The sequence below is a fragment of the Rutidosis leptorrhynchoides genome, chromosome 1 (assembly GCF_046630445.1).
Source record: "Rutidosis leptorrhynchoides isolate AG116_Rl617_1_P2 chromosome 1, CSIRO_AGI_Rlap_v1, whole genome shotgun sequence".
NCBI lineage: Eukaryota > Viridiplantae > Streptophyta > Magnoliopsida > Asterales > Asteraceae > Rutidosis > Rutidosis leptorrhynchoides.
In genome coordinates, this window is record NC_092333.1 from 22,621,220 (window position 1) to 22,640,358 (window position 19,139).

Genomic DNA, 19,139 nt, shown 5'->3' on the forward strand with positions numbered 1-19,139 from the left:
AAGGCGAAGTTGAAAACAAAACAGGAGGTCAATACGATGAATGCAAATTGGGTGCGCATGCAATTCTTTAAACTTAGAGTCAACTAAAGAGTTTTTTAATTACCTATTTTAAACTATAAGACGACTAATGCTCGCAATACACAAATACATTTAGTGTTGAATACGAACATTTTGTAATCATAATGATAATTAATAATTGAGTTAATTTGCCGTTTGGACTTAAAACCATAAAGACGAAGCATATAATTTTTAAGAATTGGAGACTAGCGACGTAATTTAACCAAGACCACAGGGACCACCGCCGTTTGGACTTAATACCACAGGGACGAAGCATATAATTTTCAAAAGTTAGGGACTAGCGACGTAATTTAACCAAGACCACAGGGACCACCGCCGTTTAGATTTAAAACCACAAGGACGAAGCATATAATTTTTAAGAGTTAGGGACTAGCGACGTAATTTAACTAAGACCACAGAGACCATCAGTGTAATTAACTCTTAATAAATTTATATCATTAATTTATGTTATAGGATTTAATATAACATATATATAAATACCAATACATATAAATATTAATACAAATAATTATGTATTATGTTTTAAGTCACTATCTTGTTTCCCTTTTCTTATTTTTGCTCGTGATCCTCTGTCTCCTACCAAAGCTGTATTAAGCACTTATAATTATCACTAAATGGGTTATAAATCGACATTTAAAACAGAACCATAAAATATACACAACCGATTTATTATTATTTTTTTCTTTCTTTTTTCTTCTTTCAAACCCATTAAATCTTTGATCTGATTCGAAGCAAATTGAAGAAAAGTAGAAATACAGAAGTGATCTAATTCAGGTCATGATCCTATCTGCAAAGTTTCAATTCTTAATTCGCAATATCAAAGTCGAATTTCGAAGTCAAAGGTTTTTGAAATAAAAGTCAACTAAATTGTTCTTGAATAAATTCGATCTCGTTTCAATGTTTTTTTGTTAAATTAATGATTTGGTAAGCTTATACGAATGATATGTAAAATATTTCATATTGTAAAGATTTTCCAAAACATTCTAAAAATTGAATTTTTTTTCTCTCTTCATGCTCGATGAGCTGCAGTAGCAGCAATTTTTTATATATTTTTTTTTCTAAAGCAGTTCCAAGACAAATATAGATCGATTATATTTTGTGGAAAGTCTTAATTCAAGTCGTAAAATCTCTGTTATGGTTATTGGGTCTTGGGTCGTTTGATTTTTAGAAGAAGGAGGTGAAGATGGTGCAAATGAAAAACAGGTTATACTAATTGGGTTGGGGTTTAAATCAGAATAACAGTTATGGAGCCGTGGTTAAGGAGTGCTGTGTGTGAACGAGGGGTCGCGGGTTCGAGCCCGGGAGTGGGCAGTCTCATTCTTTTTTTTTGGGAAATATTTGTGAGGTAGTTTTTCTCACTATTATTTATTATTATTATCATTGTCATTATTATTATCATTGTTATTATTATTATTATTAAGAAAATTATTATTATTATTAACATTAATATAATTTGTGTCACTAACATTGAAAGGACTCGTGTACATGTCTCAGACTCGATCACAACTCAAAGTATATATATTATTGTAGAATCAACCTCAACCCTGTATAGCTAACTCCAGCATTACTGCATATAGAGTGTCTATGGTTATTCTAAATAATATATATAGATGCGTTGATATGATATGTCAAAACCTTGTATACGTGTCCCGATATTTAAAGTGCGTAAAATAAATAACAGAAATTAAATGACGATAAATAAAATTGCGAGAATTAAAATTGCGATAAATAAATTGCGATAAATAAATTGTAATCAGTTAGCTAGGAACAGTTAGCGTGGATTCTTAACAAAATTTCTCATAGTTAATTTGTTTGTTTCTAACAAATTTTATTTTGTCCAATGTTTTCTTCATTATGCCACTTGTTGGATTCTGGTAAACTAAAATCGAAATATGAAATTGGATGAAAATGGTTATTCTACGGTGAACGGATACGTATATCGGTTGATGTAAGTAGAATGGTCGATGACTGTTGAATCAGATTCGAAGAATGTACAATGTAACTTATTAATGTGAAATCTAAATATTCCTCGGGTATTACCTACCCGTTAAAATATTTTCACCATTAACAGTTTGTACGAAAGAATTTTTAATTACAATCTTTATGAAAATATATATACATATATATTTTCTTCAGATGTAATCATGGATTTAATGAGTCAATATGATATTAAACTCATTTGATTTTCGGTTTGAGCTAGAATAAATAATCTCTAAGACTTTAGAGATTACATAAGCTCCATGAAGAAGGAAGATAATTGATGTAGATCGATACGTAGAACGGTGATTATACTCGAGGTACAGAATGAGATGTTGAGGCATGGATTGTTGATGGTACTGGTGCTGTTATTGATGGTACGGTTGGTGCCGGTGATGTTGCTGAAGCTGATACGTTTTGCACCATATTTTCCAAATTGATTACTCGAGCACGAAGTTCGTTGACTTCTTCTATTATTTCGGGATGATTGTCGGTCGGAACGAGCGGATGAATAAGGTTTAGAATTGTGAATAGAATATAATCGTGTCGAGCTACTCTGGAAATGAGAGAGAAAATGGTGTCTCGAACAGGTTCGCCGGTAATTGCTTCAGGTTCTTCGCCAAGAGGGGAATGTGCGGGATGGAAGGGATCACCTTCTTCGCGTCTCCATTGATTAAGTAGACTACGAACCCATCTTCAATTCATCCAGAATTGATGATGGTTGATTGGTTGATCCATTCTGGTTACACTGCTTTCGGAGTTCAAGTGAAAATCCATATCAGAATAGCTGTCGGAATCCGAGGAATTCGAACTGGTTGAGGTATCCATCTTGTACGATCAGATGGAGGATTTTCAATATGAATTAAATTATAGGATGTAGATTAGTATCCTGCAATACATAATTTACATATGCATATATAATACTAAAATCTCATAAGTTATGGAGGAATCTACGGAAGCTGTCAGGCAAAGTCTACAGTAACAGATACGCTAAGATATGAATTATCAGATACGCTAAGATATGAATTTTGTTCTATACACTATCGATGCACTAAATGCAGTAAGACGTGTCTAGACAAAGAATGATAAGCAATTGATTCTCTAAGAATGATAAACAGGTAATTTTCGACACGAAATGATAAGCAAAACTTTTGACATGCAGACACGGTCGAAGTCCAGACTCACTAATGCATCCTAACGACTTATCAGTTAGACACACTAACGCAGACCTGGTTCGCTAAGATCACCGCTCTGATACCAACTGAAAGACAGTTGGGGACAATCACCGTCCCACCCAGTGCCTTAACAATTCGGCGACCACTGAGTGTACCTCAGATACTGATTTTAGGGCCCGCCTCTCGGCTTCTGTCAACCCTCGTAAGGGATCACAAGGAGTAAGAGCGAATGCTTCGCCACAGGTCACACTGTGAGAACCTCCTTTACAACTAACCCGCCACACATGGACGAGGTTATACTAGCTCTGATACCAACTGAAAGGACCCGTTCACATACATTATAAACGATTCACAACAGTTGATTTGATTGCGAGGTACTTGACCTCTATATGATACATTTTACAAACATTGCATTCATTTTTAAAAGACAAACTTTCATTTACATCGAAAGTTGACGGCATGCATACCTTTCATAATATATCCATCTATAATTGACTTAATAATAATCTTGATGAACTCGACGACTCGAATGCAACGTCTTTTGAAATATGTCATGATTGACTCCAAGTAATGTCTCTAATATGAGCTAATGCACAGTGGAAGATTTCTTTCATACTTGAGAATAAACATGCTTTCAAGTGTCAACCAAAAGGTTGGTGAGTTCATAAGTTTATCATAAAACAATAAAATTCATCATTTTGATAGACCACAAGATTTAAATGCTGCATGGTACAAATGGGCCCGAATCCTATACCCACCTGTAATGTACATGCGATATCTTTTAAATACAGTACACCTTTCTCATGTATGAAATCATCTTTCATAAATCTTAGTAACCGTACACCTATCTCGTGTACAAAAAATATCATACACATAACCTGTGTATAAAATCATTCTCTCGATACATAACATTCACTTTTCATTCATTGTTTGGCTTGGTAACCGACCTTAACATATAATGCGCATAAATAATATCCCCAAAAACAGAACATCTCGTCTGTATAATATATAAACCTCGAAGTACTAAACACCACGCCCACTAGCTCTTCTGTCTAGTGAACATTCTGGGTGGGGGTGTTAAAGCCGGTAGCTACCTTTAGGATTCGCGTCAATTAGGCGTGAACTAATTCTCAAAATTAGTGATGTTCCCTAATTCTTAGGTTACCAAGCAATAATAATCAGGGGAAAAATATTCATATCAATTGTGGCAATTATCACGTCCACATTATTCAATGGTGGCAATTATCACGTCCACATAATTCATTCGAGGAATGTTTTGCTTGTGTCTATCTCGTCAAACATTTATAAAAACATTTCATGTATTCGCAGTTCAAAAATGTATTTCAAAAGCATTTAATAAAGCAGTTGTAAAAGTAGCGCATGTATTCTCAGTCCCAAAAATGTAAAGAGTAAAAGGGAATCAAATGAACTCACCATAATGTATTTTGTAGTAAAAATACATATGTCAACATTGAACAAATGTAGGGTTGGCCTCGGATTCACGAACCTATATCATTTGTATATTTATTAATATACATAATGGAGATCGGACAAATATATATATAAATTTATTAGTTATATTCCTTTTATATTAATAATGTATATGTTTCATATATTCATTTTGTATATAAAGATATTAATTTTCGTTATGTTATATGTATTAATTATATCTTTAATATATATATATATATATATATATATATATATATATATATCATTTGTATATTAGTAATAGTAGTTATAATAATACCAAAATAATTTTAATAGTGGTAAAAATGATGAATATTATAATGCTTAACATTACTAATAAGATAATAATGTTAATAATTCAATTAATGATAATAATAATGATTATAATTGTAAAAATATTAATTTTAATGTTAATGATAGTTTTGATAATGATTTTGATAATTATATAATGATATTCCCATTAATAATTATGCTTATGTTGATAATAATAAATTTAGTATTTACAAAATGATGCCAATACTAATATTTATAACAATAACTTGTATTATTTTAATAATAATAGTAATAATAATAATTATAATCATATCAATACTTATTTTTAATATTAATAGTAATAATGATAATATTAATAATTAATGATAATACTAATAATAATAAATTGTAATATGATAGTTATAGTATGACTTAACTTATCATTAATAATAATAATATTCATTTTTGTAGTTATAATTCTAATAAAATAATACTTACTACTTGTGTTAATATAATACTAATAATAAAGATATTACTAATAATAATAATAATAGTAATACTAATCTTATTGATAATAATAATAATTCTATTTCTTAATATTACAAGTAACATAATATTATAACAAGATGATTTATACTAACAATAATAATAATAATAATAATAATAATAATAATAATAATAATAATAATAATAATAATAATAATAATAATAGTTAATAATAATAATAATAATAATAATAATAATAATAATAATAATAATAATAATAATTGAAATAAAAAAAATAAAGTGTATACCCTTTGAGAACTTTTTCTAAAAAAAATGCTTTAGACAAGGCTCGAACCTCTGACCTTTCGTTCCTGACCCAACACCCAAACAGTCTGATCCGTTTCCTTTTTTCTGAATTAAAATCCAACAGACATTTACTTAACCCAAGTAAACTGTGTTCCATTCTTCTTCTTCTTCACACTTTAATCGACCAGAGATTTAATTAACCATAAAAATAATCAAATGACTTGAGTTTTGGATTCCTAAACCAACCAGAAACAATTTGATTGAGGAACATTTGAATTGTTGTAACGAAAAAAATAAAATAAAAGCTTCACCAGACCCGTTTTGAAGAAATTGAACTCAAACCTTGATTTTGAGATTGAGGATGTTTTAGACGAAGAATACAACACAAATTATGTTTCAAATCACCATTATAAACTTTATAAATCATCACTTCTACTGGAATCATCAATACAAATCTGAATTTCACTACTAACAATTTGTTTGACTTTTGTTTCAGAACTTTGACTTCGAAAATTCAAGTTCGTTATTAGAAATTGGAATGTGTTACTTTCCAGATCATTTGAATGGTGGATTTATAACAAAACTGTATTTAAAATTTTCAAAAATTATTAAGAATTAAGAGGACTGAATAAAATGAGCAAGAACAGGGAATACGTTCTATTTCTTTCTGGGTTTTTGGCTTTTAATCTCGATTTGCAGCAGAGTGGAGCTTTATGTATTGATAGATATCAAATAATTAAAACTTAATAAAGATGATTTGATCAGTTTTATCTGCAATGCTCTTTGATTTGGACTGGTAACGTAATTGAGACATAATAATTTAATCAGACAATAAAATAAATAAACAGATTTCCAATTTCAACTAATCGTACGATTGATACAGTCATGTATTGGATTGGATTAGGACAGTTAACAAATTAGATACAGAATCCAAGATTATCAACAGCTAGATCGCGATGGGAATCAAAAGGCATATCATATATCTGTATTTACCTTCTGTATACATTAGTATTAATAACAAATTAAATTTATTAATGATAATAATTATATATAATCTTATACATATATATTTATCTGTTATATCTGTTTTTATAAATATACAACTGAATTTTATATATAGGTATTTATATATATCTGATTTCCTATATCTGTTAATGCATTTTTATATATATTTATGTATATATAATTCATAAATTTGTATTCCTAATAATTATATTAGTATTATTAGTAATACTATTACTAATATCACCTATAATAATATTACTAATAAAAGACTATAAATATTATGATAAATGATAATTTTCATAATTTAATTATTACTAATGAAAATAATAATCATATTAATGATACTAATGGTATTACTAGTTATAATATTATTAATGATAATAATAATACTAATATTGATAATATAACAACTTATACATATCAGATTTTATACCTATATGGTTTATATTATAAATAATAATATTACTAATAAAAATATTAATATTAATATCACAATAACAATAATATTGAAAGTAATGATAACAATATTAATATATCAATTATATTCAAACTTGTATATTACAATTTATAAATTTTATCCTAGTTACTAATTATATAGTATATATTATATAATAACTTATATTAAATATTTAATATTTATAATTTACAATACATATAATATTATTTATGTTCAGAATTCATATATATAAATATATATATATTTTAATAGCAACTTATTTATTCCGTATTTTATTTTTACATTGTTAATTCCAATTGATTAGAGTGCATTTTATTAATTCAAAATAATATCTATGTATACTTGTATTTATATTCATATCTATATATTTTATTTATAAACAATTGTTCGTGAATCGTCGGAGATGGTCAAAGGACAAATGCATTAATGTAAACTATTCCAAAATTTTGAGACTCAACTTTACAGACTTTGCTTATTATGTCGAATCCATATAAAGATTAAGTTTAAATTTGATCGAAAATTTCTGGGACGTCACAATATTAGTATTAGTATTGTTATTAAGGTAGTATTATTGTTACTATTATTATTATTATGATTATGAACATGCTAATAAACGTCTATATTATAAAATTAATAATAAAAGTTGTTATGGTAAAAATTATAGAAAATAATTATAAATTATATGAATACATATACAGTTATGAATATGACTAAGAAATTAAGTTAAAGGAACTGTATTTATAAGTTTTGAAATCTAACGCAAAGTTATGATAAATATGATTATTATTATTATTATCATTATAAGTATTATTATTTTTAAAATCATAATTATTATTATTATCATTATTAAGTATAATTACTAATATTATTATTATAAAAGAATACAACCTTTTATTTATTATTAATAATATTATTTTATCAAATGATTTTTAGTTACATAACACTATAGTTAAAACATATAACATATCTATATTAACGTTTTATAATAAATACTAATTATTTAGTTAAAGTACATAAAATAGAAATATTTAAATTACTTATTGATAAAATATATAATATGACAATTATATTACTAATAATATGTAAATTTAGTTGTTCGATTACAAGTATATGTGTTAATATATATAAATGATATAGGTTCGTGAATCCAAGGCCAACCCTGCACTGTTCAGTTCCGTCGTATGCATATTTTTACTACAAAATATCGTATTGTGAGTTTCATTACTCCCTTTTTAAATGCTTTTGCAATATATATTTTTGGGACTGAGAATACATGCGCTTTTATAAATGTTTGACGAAATAGACACAAGTAATTGAAACTACATTATATGGTTGGATTATCTAAATCGAATATCGCCCTTCAAGTCTGGTAACCTAAGAATTTAGGGAAATGACCCCTAGTTGACGCGAATCCTAAAGATAGATCTATGGACCTTGACAAGTCTCATTCGGGGTACGAATGCTTTAGTACTTCGAGATTATTATTATACAGAGGAGATGTTTGTGGGGATATTCTATGCATTAAAGTTAACGTCGGTTACCAGGTGTCCAATCCATATGAATGATTTTTATCTCTATGCAGTTTGCGAAATGCCTGATATGAGATGTATATTTATGGAAAAATGAAAATATTGTGGTCTATTAAATTAATGGAAATGATTGTTATGATAAACTAATGAACTCACCAACCTTTTGGTTGACACTTTAAAGCATGTTTATTCTCAGGTATGAAAGAAATCTTCCGCTGTGCATTTGCTCATTTTAGAGATATTACTTGGAGTCATTCATGACATATTTCAAAAGACGTTGCATTCGAGTCGTTGAGTTCATCAAGATTATTATTAAGTCAATTATAGATTGGATATATTCTGAAATGGAATGAATGCCTGTCAACTTTCGATGTGATGAAAGTTTGTCTTTTAAAAACGAATGCAATGTTTGTAAAATGTATAATATAGAGGTCAAGTACCTCGCGATGTAACCAAATTTAAGGTATTCGTCCAGATGGATTAGGACAGGTCATCAAATAAAACCACACGCACAACACCGCCCCATCTTGCTAAACACTCACCGTACATCACTTGTAGACATGATTTGCACCCGTAATAAGGTTTGCAAGTCCTTAGTACGCACGCACTTCGTACCAACTCATTAGTACAAGAACCATCTTGCTCGATGATATAACCAACACAAACAAAATTTCTACGCGATAAAATACACGCAAGAAGTAACATCATAACACACGTCACAATCCTAGTTAGTTCACCTACATGCTAAGGCACTAACCAAGTCCCCGTCCGACCTGTTCACCTACAAGTCCCGCAACAAATAAGCACACACAAAAGTCTAAGTCTAGGCACCTATCTCAAGTCGCCTAAATCCCTTAGACCATGCTCTGATACCACTTGAAACAACCTAACCCGTATTTAAACCGGCCCAGATTTTTTTTAATACATTAATATCATTAACATTAGGTCCCAATTATGTTTCCAAAAACATCTTTAATACAATAGTAGTTTAATAAACTTTAAAACATACATTACATAAGTTTCGATACAAAACGGGTATACACCCAAGACCCGTTTGACTTATCCAAAAGACACTAATCAATTTCCGACAAAAGACCGAGCATGGTGATTATGAACGAACTACCCAATCCTATATAACTCAAAAGCCAAGTCTTCTAAGCATCACAAGCTAGCTCACTAGTCCCCACGCTTACCCTTGCCACGCCCGCCTTGCAAATCTATAAAAATGTAAACAACGAGAGGGTAAACTAATGCTTAGTGAGTGAAAGTATACTACATATATATATATATATATATATATATATATATATATATATATATATATATATATATATATATATATATATATATATATATATATATGCATAAAATGGACATGCCACACGATAATAAACAAATAGCACATACCGGAGCATCCAAGCATAAGGGCAAGCTAATCTAAGCATACCGTATGATCGTTATTCAACAAGCTAATAACATCAACAATATAAGTACACCAACGACGACGTGTACAACGCCAATAAGCTACACCCGGAGGGTTAGCTACATCACCACAATACATCAATATATACATGTGACGACCCGAGAATTTCCGACCAAATTTAAACTTAATCTTTATATGTTTCCGACACGATAAGCAAAGTTTGTAATGTTGAGTCTAGAAAATTTTGAAATGATGATCATATATTCAATTAACCTTTGACTATTCCCGACGATTCATGAACAATTGTGTGTAAATAAAAATGTAAATATATAAATATAAATATATGTATATGCAATATTTTTGAATAAATAAAATACCCTTTTATCAATTGGAATTAAAAGTTTATAATAATAAAAAAATAATTAAATTGTTATAAATATATATATAAATAGATATATGATATAAACCTATATAATTATAGCTATAAAAGATTTCTATTAATAATTATTATATTGAAATATTAAAAATTCAATAGATGTATTCATATTATATATGATATAAATTGTAATATAAATATATTAAATGTAATTACAAGTTTAATTATAATTATTATATGATTATTATTATTACATTCATTATTGTTATTAATATCAATATTATTAAAATTATAATACTAAAATTATTACATTTGATTGGTTAATATCAGTATTATTATATTTAGTAGTAAAGTTATAATTTTAGTTATATGATTAATATTAGTAATATTATTAAATATTACTATTACCAATTTTATAAAGAATTATTATTATTATTATAAATTTTACTATTATCATTATTGTAATTGTGATTATTGGAAAATAATACAATCTATTGTTTTTTATCATTTTTAATATTAGAATTTCTAATATTATTATTATTATTATTATTAATTAGAATTATGAATATTATTAATATATTTATATTAATTATATGAAGAATCTATGTACTACTAATTACGCGTTAGTTTGTCATAAATCTCTATCAAGCTTTATTCCAATCACATCTGATGCAATTCGATTAACTAAATTCCACATATACCATGCGAATTTGTTATCAGTCATTTTCTAGCTTTATTATTTGTTTTGTTTTTGTCAGCTCGGATGATTTTATAAATCCTGTATTCACTATAAACCAATTAAATTACTCAATATAATTCAGAAAGTCATTCAATTATCCACCTTTACCACTTGAACCGCCACTGCTAACAAATTTTGTTTCAGTTAAATTCACGAACACCGCCTATTTCTCTCTTCTCTCTTTGTCTTTCTATTGCAATCATATCACCATTAAAACGCTATAACCATCTCTTTCGTTGAACCACAACCATCTTAAACCCATAAACCACCACCTTCAACCATCACCACACCAAGGCAGCCGTTTGCTTGATCCTGTGTAGATTCGATGTAATCAAGAAAACCCACATGTGAGCTGCAATTGTATATATCTCTATCTGTTCAACTCGTTCACACAACTAAACCTTCAACAGAAATCATAGTACTTTTGCAACTAAAACTGTTCCCGTCTGCTGCTACTCTGTGTACGTTTTCAGCTTCAACTTCAAACACAACTACCATCGAACCATCATGAAACCCTTTATATATATATATATATATATATATATATATATATATATATATATATATATATATATATATATATATATATATATATTTTTTTTTTTTCTCTGTTGCGAAACACTTTAAGACTGCAGTTGCAGCTACTATCGTACCTATTTCTGTTTTTTAACATTCCCAACCCATCACCTACAAATTAAAATTTTATCGAATACTACTGCCATTAGATATAGACCGCATGTTTTACTTTACGCACTACAATTAATTGTAACCTTGCACGCTCTCTTTTCCTTTTCCCCTTGATTGGCCTACATAGTTTCCACTTGTGAATTTAATATTGGGCGACTACAAATACTCTCATGCTGTATATAGTTTTTTTTCTTTTTTAATCCCTTTTGATTAGATTAAGTTTTACTACAAAATTCTGCTTCCAATATTATATAGTGAATACAGTTGTTAGCATGGTTACAAGCTGTAAAGGCGATGATATTAATAAAGTAGTAGCAATTTGGATGAACCTGTCTAATACAATTATGTTAAGAGATAATGGATGCTGAAGTGATCATGATGGAATCATGATGAATGCAAGCGTTTACATCTGTATAGCTGCCATTCGACAAAATTGCGATACAAACCAAGAAACCCCACGTTTTGCATGGATCAGCCTATATGGGGTTTTACTGCAGTATGGGTCGAAGCCCATTAGGATATTAATTTAAACTTTGATTATAACTCGGCCCAAGGTTTACTTAAACTATTTTTTTATTGACAACGTTGTTGTTGCTGCTGCATTTGGTTTTAAGCCTTGTTTGAGTAGCCACGAAACGAATGAGACTGATTAATGTGAGTTTGGCGATAAGTTTGATTGACGATGGCATAAATTGATGATGAAGGATGATAATGATATAGGAGTATGATGATACGTAAATATTAGGGTAATAACGATAATGAGTTGCTATGGTGTTTTGATCATAAAAGATGATTACGGTTATGAAGTTGATTAGATGATGATTAAGATTATGATACGTATGGTTTTGATAATGATAAAGATGATGAATGAAGAGAGTGATTAATGAAGAAGATGATAACCGGTTAGTATAAGTTAAGTAATTAAAAATGCGAGATATTACAAATGTAACAAACGGAGGAACGGTTAAGGGACGTGTTATTGAACGAGAGGTCATGGGTTCGAGCCCTGTCGTGGGTAATTATTTTTGGAAAAGCTTTAGAAAAAGGGTATACACTTTTATATTTCATTTTCATTATTAATATTATTATTATTGTTATTATTATTGTTACTAGTGTTATAGTTATTAGTATTATTATTTTTACTAATAAAAGTAATAATTACCATTTATGATTATTATCGTAATTATAATTATAATGATGATATTATTATTGATTATTACTAAAAATTATTATCATTACTAGTAATATTATTAGGTAGTATTTGTATTATTAATATGATTAAAATTGATACAAGTATTATTATTATGATTATGATTATGACTATTATTATTAGTGTTATTATGAAAATAACACAATTTATTATTATTTTCATTAATATTAGCATTAGTACCATTTTTAGCATTACTAGTATTATTATTAACAAAAAAATTATTAATATGAATAACATTAGTAGTAATGTTATTATCAATATAATTAAATACAACTTTTTATATATACCAAACATTATTATCTATGTAAAAATATACTTAAAAGTACATTACATATATGTGTAAATTAATTAGATTAACAACCTTTATATAAATATCCATATATAATAAATTAAGTATTTTTAATATATATTCAAATTAATTACATAAAGTTATAATTATTCGATTACGAGTATATGTTTTAATATATATACGAATGATATAGGTTCGTGAATCAAAGGCCAACCCTACATTTGTTCAATGTCGTTATATGTATTTTTTCTACAAAATACAGTATGGTGAGTTTCATTTGCCTTTTTACCCTTTATATTTTTGGGCTGAGAATACATGCGCAATTTTTATAAATGTTTTACGAAATAGACACGAGTAATTGAAACTACATTATATGGGTGAATGATCGAAGCCGAATATACCCCTTTTGCTTGGTAGCCTAAGAATTAGTAAACCGATCTACTAATTGACGCGAATCTTAAAGATAGATCTACTGGGCCTAACAAACCCCATCCGTTGTAGCGGATGCTTTAGTACTTCGATGTTGTTTTATCATGTCCGAAGGATTTCCCGGAATGATAGGGGATATTCTTATATGCATCTTGTTAATGTCGGTTACCAGGTGTTCACCATATGAATGATTTTTGTCTCTATGCATGGGACGTATATTTATGAGAACTGGAAATGAAATTCTTGTGGTCTATTAAAATGATGGAAATGATTATTTATGCTAAACTAATGAACTCGCCAACCTTTTGGTTGACACTTTAAAGCATGTTTATTCTCAGGTACGAAAGAAATCTTCCACTGTGCATTTGCTCATTTTAGAGATATTACTTGGAGTCATTCATGACATATTTCAAAAGACGTTGCATTCGAGTCGTCGAGTTCATCAAGATTATTATCAAGTCATTTATAGTTTAGATATATTATGAAATGGTATGCATGTCTGTCAATTTACGATGAAATGAAAGTTTGTCTTTTAAAAATGAATGCAATGTTTGTAAAATGTTTCATATAGAGGTCAAGTATCTCACGATGTAATCAACTATTGTGAATCGTTTATAATCGATATGAACGGGTCCTTTCAATACATATATATAACAAAGCGTAAACCGCCCAAGGTTAACCACTTAACCCAATACCAAATAAAGATTGGCCGAACTACACAAGCCTTAGTAAATCCGCACCACACGAGACTACTATCTTCATTACCACCACAACATCGAGGTTGGCCGAACTACACGAGCCTTAGTGAATCCGCACTACACGAGACCACTACCTCAATAAGATGACCGAAACTATGAAAGGACCCGTCCTAATCCATCCGGACGAAGTCCATATCAATTATAAATGATTCACAACAGTTGATTACATCGCGAGGTACTTGACCTCTATATGATACATTTTACAAACATTGCATTCATTTTGAAAAGACAATCTTTCATTACATCTGAAGTTGACAAACATGCATACCATTTCATAATATATCCAACTATAATTGACTTAATAATGATCTTGATAAACTCAATGACTCGAATGCAACGTCTTTTAAAATATGTCATTAATGACTCCAAGTAATATCTTTAAAATGATCAAATGCACAGCGGAAGATTTCTTTCATACCTGAGAATAAACATGCTTTCAAGTGTCAACCAAAAGGTTGGTGAGTTCATTAGTTTAGCATAAATAATCATTTCATAATTTTAATAGACCACAAGATTTCATATTTCCATTTCTCATAAACATACGTCCCATACATAGAGACAAAAAAATATCATTCATATGGATTGAACACCTGGTAACCGACATTCACAATATGCATATAAGAATATCCCCATCATTCCGGGATCCTCCTTCGGACATGATATAAATTTCGAAGTACTAAAGCATCCGGTACTTTGGATGGGGCTTGTTGGGCCCGATAGATCTATCTTTAGAGTTCACGTCAATTAGGGTGTCTGTTCCCTAATTCTTAGATTACCAGACTTAATAAAAAGGGGCATATTCGATTTCGATAATTCAACCATATAATGTAGTTTCAATTACTTGTGTCTATTTCGTAAAACAGTTATAAAAACAGCGCATGTATTCTCAGTCCCAAAAATATATATTGCAAAAGCATTTAAAAAGGGAATAATGAAAACTCACGCATATAAATATTGTAAAACAGTTAATAAAGCATTTGCATGTATTCTCAGCCCAAAAATGTAAAGAGTAAAAGGGATCAAATGAAACTCACCTAATGTATTTTGTAGTAAAAATACATATGACTATATTGAACAACGCAGGGTTGGCCTCGGATTCACGAACCTATATCATTTGTATATGTATTAAAACGTATAGTTGTAATCGAACAAATCTATATATCTTATTATTAGTAGTATGCTTGTTATTTTATATGTTTTATATATATATATATATATATATATATATATATATATATATATATATATATATATATAAATTTAATATATTTTGATTTATATATATTTATATAACTAATATTTATCATTCATTATACATATTAATAATAATAATTTATATTAAAGTTTATATATGATAAGATATATCTTTTTATATTAGTTGTTATATTCGATATATAGCTTAGTTAATATCATTTTAACATTAACAATATGATGATATGTAATATTAATATTTTTTTAATGTATTTTTATGTAAAAATATTTATTTGTAATATATTACTAATAATGATAATAATAACAAAAATAATAATTTTACTGCTGGTGTAGTTTTGATAATAATAATAATATTAGTAATAACAATAATAAAAATAATAATCATAACACATGATAATGATAATAATTGATAACTAATACCTTTTATAGTAATAATAATAATAACCACAATACTTAATGATAATATAAGTAACCACAATAATGATAATATTATTAATCAGATTAATGATAATAATAATAATTATACTACCTATATAATTGATAATAATGTAAACTATATTAATATAAATCATAATTGTAACGACCCGGAAATTTCCGACCAAATTTAAACTCTAATCTCTATATGGTTCCGACACGATAAGCAAAAACCCTAAAGTTGACCCGCACTTTTTCGATCGTTCTATACTTATAAGATTAATATTTACATAAATTAAACCTTACCAACATGATAAGCAATCCAAATTGTTGAGACTTATGTTTTCGAAAAGAGTTTTACACAACGTTTGACCGTCTAGTTTGACCGATGATATCACGAACTATACAATATATGATAATTATACGTTTGTGTATATATATGTATATATACATATTTAACATGATCTAAGAATGTTTTAATATCTCATTTTGTATTAATAACAATAAGTTATAAGTATATTTTGAAACTACTAACTTAAGTTTTCAAAACGATAACCATACGTAACGTTATTTGACTTAAATACTTATGGCCTATAATGTTTATACATATATCGTATAAGTAATGTATTTAATCACTTTTAAAGACTTAAATACATAAAACAATATAAGTATATTTACAAAAGATAGCTATATTTGAATCCTCGTTCCGTTTTCTCAAAGATTTCTATACGTATACCTAGGGTATATGTACCCGTATCATACGCAGCTTCTAGATGTATTTACTATTGGTATATACCAATAAAAATCTGCTCCTTAGCAGCCTTAAATGATTAAGAAACATGTGGAACCAACCATTTGTCAAGTAGCATAAATTATTTAGCAAGAAAACAAAGTTAGGTATCTTTTTTTTCCTTTATAACCTAAAAACGTTTTTATGCATGCACACCATTTCTTCACCCCATTTTCTCATACTTACACTTCCATTTCTCTCTCAAAATACTATTAACTTCATACTTGATCATCTCCAAGCATTTTCCCCATCATTTAGCTTCAAAAACCTTACTTAAACACCATAAGAAAACCATACAAAAACACTTCAAGAAATCCTTCCAAGAACACAAACTTACTTCCAATCTTTCATCCAATTCCATCACCCTTTTGGTTCTAGCTTTTTACTCCTCTTTTATAGCAACCTTGTCCAAGGAACTTGAGGTAGTATCTATGTTCATAACCTTATTCGATTCATATATATATAGCTATCATATTTTGTGGTATACAATTTTAACAACAAGAACATAGTTTGAAAGTTTTCAAACTTGTTTGCAAACTAAATAGATCCTTCTAACTTAACTTTTAAAATACTTCAAGACCTGTAATATAACTTAAATATATGCTAACTTAACAAGGTATAACTTGGTTTTTCAAAGAATATCTTAAAAACTGTTTTTACGACGTCGGAGTGTAACCGGGGACTGTTTTGGGTTGGATAATTAAAAACTATCTTAAACTTTGAATTGGAGGTTTATGTTCTGGAAAAATGATTTTTACTATAAATATGTTAACACATAAAAATTTCATGATTTAATTCAAAGTATAAGTATTTTTAGAAAAATGGTCATTAAGTGTTATTTTTTTGTAACAAAAATGTTTAACTTCATAAGTTTCACTAAAGTTTCACCTATGCCGTGTGATTTTGAATATAAACCAAGGTATTTTCAGTTCATAGTCTTAAAGAGGGACTCGATCCAAGGAGATGGCAAGTTGAATCAACGAAAACGGATTTGTAACGAAGAAACTATGACCGAAACAAAATTGGTTATCCTAGACTTGTTTAACTTCGGGATTAATTGGGAAAAATTAAATAAATCACATATTTCTAAGATAACATGATATTTTATATATATGTACTTATAATTCAATTTTATATGGTTCAGGATCACCCGTAAACAACACGAGAAGATTAATCATAAGATCCCATGTTTGTACGCAACACGTCATTTGACAACACCGGTACTTTATGTACGCAACACGTCATTTGACAACACCGGTACCGTGGGTCAAGATTAATCTCGACCAATACATATACGATGGGGTTTTATTTATTTCGTTGGGGGTTTTATTTATTTCATTGCGGGTATATTAAACATCTAAAAATGAACCATTAAAATTGAATTACTAACAACGAGCTGCTAACTACGGACTAAGGAATTATTCAAAGTATTAAAAGTATAACAAGTATATATATGTGACGTTTGTTTAAAAAGAAAAGGTATTGATATAATATATGGATAGGTTCGTGATATCAACCGGAGACCAAGTCAAATTATATATATCTTCAAGACGAAAGTGAGTATATAGTCCCACTTTTAAACTCTAAATATTTCGGGATGAGAATACATGTATTTTATGTTTTACGTTATGGACACAAGTAACTGAAAAATATATTCTACGTTGAGTTGTACCACTGGCATACTTCCCCGTAGCTTGGTAACTAATATTTACAGCGGTATTGTAAACGCGAATCCTGTTGATAGATCTATCGGGCCTGACAACCCCAACCGGACTGGACGACCAGTATTCAACGGTTGCACAGTACTTCGTTTCGTGACTACACTTGGTACAGTGTAGTAAGATTTCATATTAAAGGGAATATGCGACGTGATTAATTGTTAAGTATGGTTACCAAGTGCTCAACCACTTAGAATATTTTTATTAAAATGTTTATATATGAAATCTTGTGGTCTATATTTATATCGCTGTCGACATTAAACCTATATCTCACCAACTTTATGTTGACATTTTAAAGCATGTTATTCTCAGGTATGAATTAAGTCTTCCGCTGTGCATTATCTCGTACTAAGGATACT